Source organism: Zonotrichia leucophrys, chromosome 8 (genome assembly GCF_028769735.1).
Source record: "Zonotrichia leucophrys gambelii isolate GWCS_2022_RI chromosome 8, RI_Zleu_2.0, whole genome shotgun sequence".
Lineage (NCBI taxonomy): Eukaryota > Metazoa > Chordata > Aves > Passeriformes > Passerellidae > Zonotrichia > Zonotrichia leucophrys.
In genome coordinates, this window is record NC_088178.1 from 29,464,579 (window position 1) to 29,477,414 (window position 12,836).

The 12,836-nt window shown below is 51.4% G+C and overlaps 1 protein-coding gene across 1 annotated transcript in view; it reads left to right on the plus strand.

Annotated features, from left to right (window-relative positions):
* The first annotated feature begins 8,142 nt into the window (after positions 1 to 8,142).
* The window catches only part of PDE4B (phosphodiesterase 4B), a 201,993-nt gene continuing 197,299 nt past the window's right edge, over positions 8,143 to 12,836 (plus strand). The window contains exon 1 of the mRNA XM_064720517.1: positions 8,143 to 8,533. The gene's annotated coding sequence lies outside the window, so the exon portion shown is untranslated. The remainder of the gene's footprint in view (positions 8,534 to 12,836) is intronic.

Here is a 12,836-nt window from a genome sequence, read left to right on the forward strand (position 1 = left end):
ACCTGGGCTGCTGGAAGGTGTCCCGAGCCTTGGGTGGAATGAGATGGGCTTTAATCTCCATCCAAATCCAAACCACTGTGGCATTCTAGAATTCTGTGAATTCTGTGAATTCTGTGAAGGGGATTTTATAATTCCCTGAATGGATGGGATGGGAAAGCCAAGGAACAGCTCTGTCAGATCCCCCAAATCCATCCAGGACACACAGGTGGGCAGGAGACCCAGCTCAGGCTGCAAAGGAGCACTCAGAGCTTCCAACGATGATTAAAGATCTGGCAGGGAAAGAATTATTTAATCTTGTGCCTGCCTGATGTCAGGAGCTTGTCAGAGACCAGCTGCTGTTTGCAGGAACAGCTTGGAATCCCTCTGCTCCAGCTGGGTGGGCAGGAAAACTCCAGCTGGATCATCGGGAAAACTCAGCTGGGTGGCCAGGAAAACTCCAGCTGGATCATCAGGAGAACTCAGCTGGGTGGGCAGGAAAACTCAGCTGGGTGGTCAGGAAAACTCCAGCTGGATCATCGGGAAAACTCAGCTGGGTGGCCAGGAAAACTCCAGCTGGATCATCAGGAGACTCCAGCTGGATCATCAGGAAAACTCCAGCTGGATCATCAGGAAAACTCAGCTGGATCATCAGGAGACTCCAGCTGGATCATTAGGAAAACTCCAGCTGGGTGGTCAGGAGAACTCCAGCTGGATCATCAGGAAACTCCAGCTGGATCATCAGGAAAACTCAGCTGGATCATGAGGAAAACTCAGCTGGGTGGGCAGGAAAACTCCAGCTGGATCATCAGGAGACTCCAGCTGGATCATTAGGAAAACTCCACCTGGGTGGTCAGGAGAACTCCAGCTGGATCATCATGAGACCTCCAGCTGGATCATCAGGAGAACCCCATCTGGGAGAGGACCACCTCCCTCCTCAGCACAGGGAGCAGCAGGGACAGTGATGGGCTCAGCCCTGCTCCCCATTTCTGCCCCCTGAACCATCCCACACTCCCTGGAGACAACTTCTGGCTGGGGCAGGGATGGTTCCAGAGATTTCTTCCAGCAGCTCCAGCTGAAGTGAAGGATGTTGGGTTCCTTTTTGTTTTCAGGTGACAGCATTTTGAAAAGATTGTTTAGGTTGCTGCTTGTCAAGGAGCTGGGAAGGATCCGGAGCAGAGGATGGAGCTGGGGAGGGTCTGGAGCCCCAGGAGAGGCTGAGGGAGCTGGAAGGGGCTGCAGAATCCCTGAGGAGCTGGGCAGGGGCTGCAGAATCCCTGAGGGAGCTGGGCAGGGCCTGCAGAATCCCTGAGGAGCTGGAAGGGGCTGCAGAATCCCTGAGGGAGCTGGGCAGGGCCTGCAGAATCCCTGAGGGAGCTGGGCAGGGGCTGCAGAATCCCTGAGGAGCTGGAAGGGGCTGCAGAATCCCTGAGGGAGCTGGGAAGGGCCTGCAGAATCCCTGAGGAGCTGGAAGGGGCTGCAGAATCCTGAGGAGCGGGCAGGGGCTGCAGAATCCTGAGGAGCCGGGAAGGGGCTGCAGAATCCCTGAGGGAGCTGGGCAGGGCTGCAGAATCCCTGAGGAGCTGGAAGGGCTGCAGAATCCCTGAGGGAGCTGGAAGGGGCTGCAGAATCCCTGAGGGAGCTGGGCAGGGGCTGCAGAATCCCTGAGGGAGCTGGGCAGGGGCTGCAGAATCCCTGAGGGAGGAAAGGGCCTTAAGTCACCCCAGGGAAGGTCCAGCTTGGAGATGATGGAAAATTTCTTCATGGAAAGGTTCCCAGCCCTGGCACAGCTGCCCAGGGCAGGGTGGAGGCCCCATCCCTGGAGGAGTTTAAAATCCATGTGGATGTGGCACTTGGGGACACGGGGCAGTGCTGGCCTTGGCAGTGCTAGGAAACAATTGGACTTGGTGGTCTCAGAGGACTTTTCAAGATTAATGGTTCCAGGATTCTATGATTTTATAACTGTGGGAGCCTTTTTTTCTTTTTCCCATCAGCTGGATGTGGAAATAGATGTTGAAGCAGGAGCCCTGTGAGGACTCCAATCCAATTCCCTGTCTGGAGCTGGGACAGATTGCCCCGAGCCCCTCGGAGCTCTGTGGCCTCTCTGGCTGAAATAGGCAGGTTAAAACTGCACAGATGGAAACCCAGGAGATGTGGAGATTATTTCCCTGCACGTCCTGCTTTGTGTCACCTGCCCAGACCCTTTCAGTGGTGACAGCACCCAGAAACACAAGCCAGGGTTGCCAGGCTAAAGCACAGAAAGGTTTCTTGTTGGTTTAAAAATCTACTCTGTGGGGGCTTTTGTTTATGTTTTTGTGTTTTCTGTTGGTTTGTTTGTTTTTGGTGGTTTTTTGGTCGTTTTGGTTTTGGTTTTTTTTGTAGGCAAAAAGACAGTGGAACCTTTCCTGCCAATTTGAGGTCCTTTTTCCCACTCCAAAAAAAACCAGCCCCAGGATTAGGGGCTAAAATCTTTATGACCACTCTTTTGGTGTGGTTTTAGGGAGCTGATGTGAATTAGCTGAGCTCTTTGCAGTGAGGAAAATCCCTTCCCTGGCACTGCCCAGACTGTCCCTGGCAGGGTGGGCAGGCCCTGGCACAGATTCCCTGTCCCTGGCAGTGTCCCAGGCCAGGCTGGAGCAACCTGGGGTAGTGGAAGTGCCCATGGAGGGGGGACTGGATAATCCCTGAGCTCCCTCCCAACCCAAACCTATTCCATGAGGAATTTAATGCCAGGACTCCTTATCTCTGTTCATATCAACTTGTGTTTGTTTAGACCAAATGTTAGCTCCTTCCTTCCTCAAACCCAAGCACCTTCCAGCCTTGGCTGTTTTTGCAGGATGAATAATCTTGTCAGTGGTTATTTTTTCCCAGAATACATCAACACCCAGGCACAAATCCTCCTCCGGCTGGATAAACTGGGCTGGGGACAGGCTGTGGGCTCAGGGCTGGCAGCAGAGAGGAGAACATTCCCCAGCCCTAACCCACAGCTCCTCCTGGCCCTCGCAGGGATTGGGATGCTCCCAAAGAACTCGGTGGGATGAGTCAGCTCCCTGTCTGCCAGCCTGGTGCTGAGGGGGAGGAGGAGGAGTGAGGAGCTTGTGCTGATCCAGGGAAGCTGCAGCACAGGAGGAAAGTGACAGAATCTTCTTCATTTCTCAATTCCTGGCCTGGAAAATCCACCTTTTCCTGTCCTTCCTGCTGCACCAACACCTGAGCCCTTGGTGGCACCTCTGGGGCTGCCAGGAAAGCTGAGGCAGTGGGAGCATCCAGCTTTTCCAAAGCAGGCACAACATAATCCTAGTCCAGCTTCCTGCTGCTATGTTTTCTGCTCTGTTCCATGGTTTTTTCCAGAGCATCCAGCACTTCCCAGCTCTGCCAGGGATGATGCCCATGGCTCAGCACTCAAGCCCATCCTCCCTCCTAAAGCCCAGGCTACAGAGCAAATCAAGAATCTGAGATCTCACATCCCAGGAAGTGCTGCAATGTTCCTTGCTGCTGTCTTTAACCAAAATATTTGAGTTTCCCAGGTTTGTTTCAGGAGAAATCATCCATGGAATTACCCTCATTGTTTTGGGGCTATGACAAATCCTTCCCACTTCCCATCTCCTCCACCTGCCTGCTCCCTCATGGATGAGAAATTCCAGTGGTTCCATTCCAGCCCTGGCCTTGCTCCAGGGAAGTGTCTGCCTTTAAAAACTGCCCAGCATTTCCAAAGTAATGAAAAGCTCCAGTGGCTCCATAAGCTCCTGCCCTTTTCCTAGGAAAGCTGGTTGGTGTTTTTCAGGGAAGCCACCCTGCTGGAGGGAGCTGCCTGGATTGCTGGTTTATCCATTTCCATGCAGGATTTGGGAATCCACAGCAGCCTCCTCAGCCACTCCTGAGAGTGAAAAGCCTCATCAACGCCTCCCAAAGGGATTTTTTGAGGGTAGGAAGAACATCCTTCACTTCACAGCTGCTGCTCCATGCACTTCTCCCAGATAAATCCCTAATAAAGCTCCAAGAGGGATGGAATGTCTGCCCTGCTCCTCTTCCCTCCTTGCTCAGCTTCCCTCTTGACATCAAACCCAACAATTCTTCTACTCCTGTGAAGTGTGGAGGGGAAATTCCACTGCCTGATCCCAGCATCTGTTATATCCCATTTAATTCCCGTTTATTTGATATCCATGAGCTCCTTCAGCTGGAAGGACAGAGAAGAGAGCACAAGCACTCATTAATTCTGCCCAGCTAATTAATTAATTCATGGATCTCTTACAGTATCCGGGGTGTTTGTTTCCTTTCCCTGTTTCCATCCTGTCCTGCTCATCTCCCAACAATCCACAGCCTCCCTCAGATTTCACCTGAATCCCTTTTCCTGGCACCAAGGTCTTTATGGAAGAGGAGGGAAGATGACAAAGACATTTGGGTTTGAGGAGCTGAGAGCACAGAGGGGAAAAAATCCTGTGGGGAGTCCCTGGCTGGCTTTGCTTGGTGTGGGCAGTGCCAAGAATCTCCCGATCCTCCCTGCAAAGAGGGATTTTGGAAGGGGGAGGGCACCAAGTCCAGAACAAACCCAGAAAATTGTGTAAAATACCCCAAAATGGCCTCAGTGGAGGTTCTGAGGCTGCCTTGGGGGTGCTGGAGGGCACAGGAACCAGGACCCCCTTCTGTTTATAGCAGCCACTCTCATTCCAAACTCATTTCCTGCTGCTCCCTTCCTGTTTTAATGGGAAATGTTCCCTTTGACAGGACCTCACCGAATCCATTTATCCTGCTGTGTTCCAGCTCTCCTGCCACATTTATCACCCAGGGATCTGAGTGCATTCAACACAACCACAGACATCTGCCAGCTGATTTTTTTTTCCCTCTCAGTCTCCTCAGGGAGAAAAAATGAAATGAGTGCAACAGTTTTCCTATTTTAGCAAGTTGGACTTTTCCCCCAGCCTCTCTCCCACAAACATTGCTTTAGTTTTATTTTTCTAGTAGAGAAAACAAATCTCCACAGGATCCACATCCTCAGCTTTGATCCTGAGACAATTTTACTTTCCAGAACAAAGCTGGACCATCCCTCCACCGCCCAGCTCTAGGGAAGGGGTCAGGAATATCAGGAATAAAAATATACTTTTCCTGTCACCAGGCAGCTTTTTGGCTGCAGGATTGGGAATGTGGGAATCTTGCACCACAGTGGGACAGAAAAGGAAAGGCATCACCTGGACTGGTGAGAGCTCTGTGTCAACAATGAATCCCAAAAACCCTCCTGAGCTGCTGCCCAAGGTGATCCCTGTGCATCATCTCTGTGGTGTTGGCATTTAAAATATCCCATGGAATAGTTTGGATTGGGAGGGACATTAAAGCCATTTAATTCCAAGCTCTGCCATGGGCAGGGACAGCTCCCACTGTCCCAGGTGCTCCAAGCCCCATCCAACCTGGCCTTGGGCACTGCCAGGGATCCAGGGGCAGCCCCAGCTGCTCTGGGCACCTGTGCCAGACCTGCCCACCCTCACAGGAACAATTCCCAATTCCCAATATCCTATCTATCCCTGCCCTCTGGAAGCCATTCCCTGCGTGCTGGCACTGCAGAACTCTGGAACACGAGAGTTCACCCACAAATGTTCATCCCCTGCCTGGTTTTGGGTCCTTGCCGGGGGAGGAGCACGGAGAAAGGGATGTTCCCCTTCAGGGAGCAGCTCAGCCTGGTCGTGCCCTATCCTGGGAGTTGTGTGTGGAAGGCAGCGGGATCCCAGCTCGAACGGGGAAGGGAGAGGAGGCGCCTCCGTCCCGCTGCTCCTGCGGAGGGAGCTGTCCAGTTCTGACTGCCCGCAGAACTCCTTCGTGCCCTGGGTGCTGGCGCAGAAACGCTCCTGGAGGAGCCTTTGGGCAGCTTCCCCGAGCACTCTGCCAGGAACGGGGAGGTTCCTGGAAAGAAGAGAAGCTGGATAACCAAAATCTCCAGGATTTCACAGAGTGACAGAAGGGTTTGGGTTGAAAGGACCTTAGAGATGGCCTCAAACCCGATCTCAGAGCTGCTGCTGTGTGTCTGAGAGCTCAGGCTGTGGGAAGGACAGAGGCAGTGAGTGCACAGGGCTGGTCACTGGGAAGCGACCTTTTCCCAAGGCTGCCGGGATCTCAGCGGATTTATGGATATGGAGTCCTTTGGGATGGTCGGAGCTTCTCAGCAGGGAAAAATTGGTGCCTGTGAGTGGCACTCGGTGAGTGCAGCAGGGCAGGGAGTGCTGCAGCTCTCAGGACTCACTTTGGCGCGGATCAGGAGCGCTGGAATATCTCAGGAATGACCCCTTGGACTGGCTTGGCAGGCTCAGCAGAGGCAGATGCAGGGAACACGAGCCCACGGTGGGGTGGCAGCAGGAGCTCTGAGAGCGCCTTCATCCCATGCCCCTGCTCTCAGCACTCCCTCCCAGCAGCCAGGCTCCAGCAGGGAGAGAGGAGGAACCAGGAGCTGCTGCTGCTGCCGGTGCAAACAGGAGCAGCCCCGTCCTGCCCAGCGGGTGAAGCCCCGCTGCTGTTCCCAGCCTCTGGAATTGCATCCGTGATTGAATCGCAGCCTGGATCAGGATTGCTGCTCTCTGCTGTTGCCAGGGAGCTGAACAGCTTGGATGTGCTGCCTGGAGGCTGGGAATGGCCAAGAGCGGGGTTTGAATTTCCCTGGCATTTTCCTGGAATTTTCCTGGAATTTTCCTGGAAAAGCAGAATTTCTCTCAGCCATTTGGGAATTCTGCCCTAATTTGTGTTGTTCAATCCTCCTAAATATTCCAAAGATGTGCCTGAGCCTAAACCCCAGGGTTTGCACCTAAAATCCAGGGGAGGATTGCAGAAGTGACTTCTCTGTGGAGTTTCACAGAGTTTAACAAGTTTAACACCTTTGCACACCAAACTCTGGACCAGATTCCTTGATCTGTGTCCGAGTCAGCAGAGAGGGACAAAAATTCACCTTGGTTCTCCTCATTGCAGCCCAAATTTTGTAAAAGGTATTGGCATGTTAAAATTTGATTGATCATTACTTTTGTATTTTAAAAGAAACTCCTGCATGTTACAGAAATCTCTCCTTTAATTATTAACTCTAAATTTTACTGAGCTGGACAGACAATCTTTTCTCCTCTGTAGGATTACGTGGCACAAAACTTCCATTCAATATTGTTCTTTTATTGCATAAAGAGTGGTTTATCAAGATCTGCTGTGGTCTGGCCTGTGGGATATTGGGCCATGGGATGGGACTTGAGCAGGAATCCCAACACAGCAGCCTTCTGTTCACTTTTCAGAGGCTGCAGTCACGAATCCCTGGAAAAAATCAAGGGGCTGTGTGTTATCCACAAATAACCAGTTTAGCTCTTCATTTAAAAGGTTTTATAATGAATAGATTTTATTTTTCCCCGCTGGACTCTGAGGTTTTGGGGAGTTGGGGTGGGTTCTGTAAGCCTTTTAAATGCTGCTCCATGGCCCTGAAGACCAGAAAATTCCTCTTTTACCACGTGAGCCAAGTCTTCCTGTTATTACTCCAGAAACTTGGCCTTTGATGAGGACATCAAACACCCCAAGATCTCATGTTTAGGATGAAGCAGAAGTAAACAAGCATATGGAGAGAATTACCCTTTATCTGCTGGGTGTCTGGGGTGGTGTGACCAGGCAGCAGCTCCCACAGGTGTGACATGTGACATGAAACCTTCGAGGTGAGCAGCTCCTGTTTGCCAGGAGGCAGGGAAGGGAAGAATTCCTGCCCAAAATCCCAGCCCGGCCCGGCCGTGCCCGGGATTTGTTCCTGCTGCGTCCCCCGGGTGCGGAGCATCCTCTGCTCCAGGCAGCATTCCCTAGGGAGGCTGCTCCAACCACCGCCAGCTGCTTCCTCTCTCCTGCTCTGCCCCTGTGGATGCAACGATATCGATAAATTTGTGTTTGATTCCTCGCAATCCCAGACTGGTTTGGGTTGGGAGGGACCTCAGCGCTCCCCTCATCCCACCCCGCCATGGGCGAGCGATGCCGCCACGCACCAGCCCAGGCTGCTCCCAGCCCCATCCAGGCTGGAATTTGGCTGGGTTTGCTGCAGAGCCGCTGCCGGAGCTCGCCTTGGCCCAGACCCGGCCGGGGAGGACCCGGGGCCGGGGCTGCGGCGGGGGAGGGACGGACGGAGCGGGGCGGGACGGACGGAACCGGGAGGGGAGAGCGGAGCCGAGCGCTGAGCGAACGGGAAGGAAGGAGCAGAGCGGAGAGGAGCAGGCGGGGAAGGAGAGCGAAAGGAAGGGGCGGAAAGGCAAAGGAAGGGAAGGAGAGGGAAAGGAAGGGAAGGCGAAGGAAAGGAAGGGAAGGAGAGGAGCAGGGAGCGGAGGGAAGGCAGGCGAGGAGCCGAGCCGAGCCGAGCCGCCGGCGCTCCCCGCGGGGCCGGCCCCGCTCTCTCCGCAGCGCTGGGGAAGCGCGGCCGCCGCTCCGCCGCCAGCGCCGGGGCCATGGAGCGCTGAGGGCGGAAACCTGAGGGGAGCGTGAGGGGAGCCTGAGGAGAGCGTGAGGAGAATCGGAGGAGAACCGGAGGAGAACCTGCAGGGAGCCCCCTGAGGCGCCGGAGCCGCCGAAGGTAAGCGCTGCCCGCCCCTGGGGCCGCGGCCGCCGCCTGGGGCCGGGGCTGGGGCTGAGGCGGCCCCGGGCTGTGAGGGGACCCTGCCCGGCCCGGCCCGGCCCTGCCGTGAGGGGTCCCGGCGGGTCCCGCTCCGTGCCCCATAGAGCCCAGGGACCGAGCCGCTTGTGGGGTGTTTGCCTGGCCCCAGTTAAGTTTTGTGGTGGGGAATCACATGGCCCTAAGAGGAAAAAAACCCCAAACAAACGAGGGTTGCGGTTTGCCCGAGAGCGGATGTACTCTTTAAAAGGTTTTTTAAATTACTTTATTTCTGCGCCCTCTGCACCTCCTAGGTATTCTATGTGTATGTTAATTTCCCTTCTATTTCTCCCTGTGTTCTTTCCGCCTCGAATTTCTGTTTATTTCATTTGATGCTGGCCATGGTGTTCCCTAGAGCAAATCCCTAAATTCCCTTTGGGATTTGCGCCTTCCCAGCGCCGGGGGCTGGGGCTGCCCTGCCGGGCTCCCCTTCCCTCCAGCCCATCCCCGTTCCCCATCCCAGAGCAGCGCTCTGCAGCCCGGATCCCCTTCACTCCGGCTGGCATGAGCCCTGCCGATGCTCCTCTGCCGGAGACATTTCCTCTGCATCATTTCCCTGCCATGTGCTTTGAGTCAGTTTGTTTTTCCTGAGCCTCCTTTTCCCAGTTCGGAGCCTGGTGGGAGTTGTGAGTTCAGGGAGGATCTGGGAGTTGTTCCCTCGGTGTGGCTGCACAAAGAGGAGCTTTTTGCCCTCCTCGGGTGGAGGTCGGTGAGTTATAAATCGGTTCTGCTGAGGAACGAGGTGTTTGCTGCGATCTCTGGGGCTGGGATGGAGCCATGAGGGCACCGAGTTGTTTTGTGTGATGCTCGGCATCTGTTGCTACAGGAGACATCCCAAGAGATCCTCCACTGAAGAGAGAATTCCCGGTAGATCTCTCTTGTCTTTCCAGCAGAATCCATGCAATGCCTTTTGTTTTTTTCCTCTGGACTCCTGGTGTCCATAAGAAGCTGCAGTGAATAAGCTGAATAATTGCATTTGCAGGTCATAAATCCAGTGGAACAGGGAACTTTTTTAGGCCACTGTGAGAGAGACGCTCATTTGTAGTGTCCCTCATTATCAGCTCCAGAGAGGGAGCTGATGGTTAAAAAGGTTCTGAACAAATCTGTGATCTATAAATCATCTGGAATAAGAGCTTGTTAGCACAACAAGTGCTTTTCCCAGCAGATTATTCACTGGAATTCTCTGTTTCTCTTGTCATCTCATCTATTTTAGTGTTTCCTTGTGCCTGCTCAGGTGCTCCAGGTACAGCTGTACCCTACTTTATTCTCGCTTTTGGACATTTTAGATTCCAGGAAATAAGTTTTAGTGCAATGCTTTAATGTGAAGCTAGAGTAAAGGATGATATTGAGCCTTTTTGGCTGTTTTTTCCAAAAACATATTCTGTTTTTTTTCTCCACCACTTCTGTATTTACTTCCCAGCTCTTCCCACGTCACATGGAAACCTCTCCTTATTCAGCATTCAAATCCTGATTTATCCATCAGGGAGCTTAACCCAGATTAGCTGAGTAATCGTCTCTGGGAACACAGGGCTCCTTTAAAGAGTCATTCCAACCAAATCCCTGGAATTTCCATATTTGAAATGGATAGCCACGGATAGAGCTGGAAAATCCTGCCTAAAATGGCAGCTTTTAATTGGAATGGTTTGTTTTATCCCAAAATCCTGTCCTTGGAGTGATCCACGTGGAGCTGTCCTGGAGAAATGGGGGGAGTTTTAAATATTTGGGAAAAATAGTGACGAAACAGTGCTTGGGAACACCTTTATTCCTTTAAATTAAGTGCCTGTCTTTCCAGTTTTCAGTCTTTATGTGCTTCCCTGAGCAAATAAAATTGGATAATTACAGCAGTGGGATAAATACAGCCTTGGCAGATGGAAAAAAGAAACCAAAAAAAAAAAAAAAAGAAAACATTGGGAAGGTGTAGGACAAATAATGAGGTGAAAAAACTCCCTTTAACTTGATGCCTGTTGCAAACAGGTGAGTGGATATTTATATGAAATATTGCTTTGAAGGAAAAGGATTTTAGCCTGATGTTATTACTCACTCTGTGGGGTTTTTTTTCCACTTTTCCCTCAGTTTAGAGAATGAAAAGAATTTATCAGTTTCTCTTTGGGCTCCTTGCTGCTGCAGTGTTTTGGTTTCAGGCGATGCAGGGGGATGCTTGAGCAGGGGTAGGTGAATTTCAGCTGAATTTCTCTAATTATGAAAACAGCTCTCAGCTTCAAGCTTGTTTGTACAAAAAATGAACAAATTGGTTCCATCCTGTTGTGCTAAAACATGCAGGGGAAGCCTGGCTGTGCTTGTTACATCTCTGAGTGTTCCATTCCTCTGTGAGCCCTTCATGTCCCAAATAATTCAGGGATATATCCATTATTCAGGGTAAAATCTTAGAAAGAGATTGACGAATGGTACAGAGAAAGTAAATGAAGAACTTTTCTCTTGGTTGTGCAGGAAAATTGAAAAATCCAAGCCTTTGAATTTAATTTTTATCCTAATTTTTCATTAGATGTCTAATTGGACCAAGGCTCCGTTTGCCAGAGTGTTCTTGGAGCAGAAACCATGGCAAAATAATTCCTGCCAATCCCAGAAGTCTCCAGGAGCCTGAGAAACTTTGCAGATGGAAAAAGACCATTTCAGAGAACAATAAAGAAAAGATAGAATGGTTTATCCTTTGTATTTTAAAGCAGGCTGAGAGAGAAGGGGGAACTTCCTGGGAGAGCAGATTATTCCCTGTCTGCCTCCAGTGGAATTCCTGCACTTTCTGCTGCAGCATCTGGCACTGCTGGCAGTGATGAGAAAATAGATTAGAGGATGAGGCTGGGTTAAATCCGTGCTTATTCAGGTGCTTAAAAAATGTCATTTTGTGCACCCTGACTTCGGCTTTTCCTCGTGTTTGGCCACTTAAGGATACACTTTGCTTATAGAGAGCTCAGGGGAGGAAAATCCAGAAAATTCCCTTTTTTTTTGGTCTTTGTTTCTCCCTTTTCTCTCTGTCCATGTGGGGTTTTGTGTGTGGATTGTGGGATTCTTTCCTTTCCTCCATCCATTTTCTTTCCTGAATTTCTCTCCTCTCTGGAAGCAGAGAGGGTTGTGGATATTTTTACTGACGGGAATGAAGTGGAACCAAGGCAGATCCAGGGCCTGGGAGAAATTAAGGACAATCTTGGTGGTGCTGAAAATACAGGCTGGGAATTGGGACAGTGTGGAGCAAAGATATTGCATAGAGTGAGATATTTTATAGAGCAAAATTATAAAACTTCAGGCCTGAACACTGGAAAAATGCTGAATTATGGTCTTTAAACTGTGGGGGCTGGAGCCAAGTGGGCCAAACCCCTTTGGATTGGAGGTGAGCTGGAGTTCACACCCAGATTTCCATCAAAACCTGCTGTGCTTCTGGGATTCCCCATTGGGATTTTCCCCTCAGCTTTCCCTGTTGGTTACCCAAGGATATCACAGCATGGCCGTTGTCCTGTGGGCTGCAGGAGAAGCGAGGAGATGCCAGTATTTCAGTGGATAAATGAGGTGTATTTCTGGTGGCAGAAAAGCAGCAGAAACCCCAGTGTGGGATCTCAGGATCTGAGTCCTGAGATGCCGAGCCACCGAGAGCACCCTTGGGGGGCTCGGGAGTCCTGGAATGTTCCAGAAGTGTCTGGTGGCTGGACTTTGATCCTACACAGGAGACGACACCTGTATGAGGACAGGAGGGTTTCACCGGGGTGAATGGTGAAGGGATTGGTTAATTAGAGAGTGAAACACAGGGTTTAGGATTTCTGTACAGGGGGGTTTAGAGAAGTAAGATGGAGGAATTGGGGCGTGTCCTGTCCTTCTTCTTCTTCTTCTTCTCCTCCATCTTCTTTGGTGATGGTGGCATTTTTGGATTGGTCATTACTGAAAGTGCACCCAGCAATAAGAATAAATGGTATTGGGGAAAAATGATAAATATTGTACACGTAACCATGGGTATAAAGATAGGTGTCTGTACGGAGGGCTGCACAGTGTGCTCATGGCTGGCTGCTGAGCAGAGCTCTGTCGGGCTGAAAGAAAATCTTTTAGATAAACAATTAATAAACATAAAAACAGAAAGAAGAACTGAAGCCTCTTCTCGTCCTTCGATACGCGGCTGCCCCAAGGCCACCCCGGGCCTTTCCAGGCCCTTCAAACAGCCGAGAAAACCGGACACCCCAGGATCCTCCATGTTGGAGCAATTGGGGGCACCGATGTCCCCTCA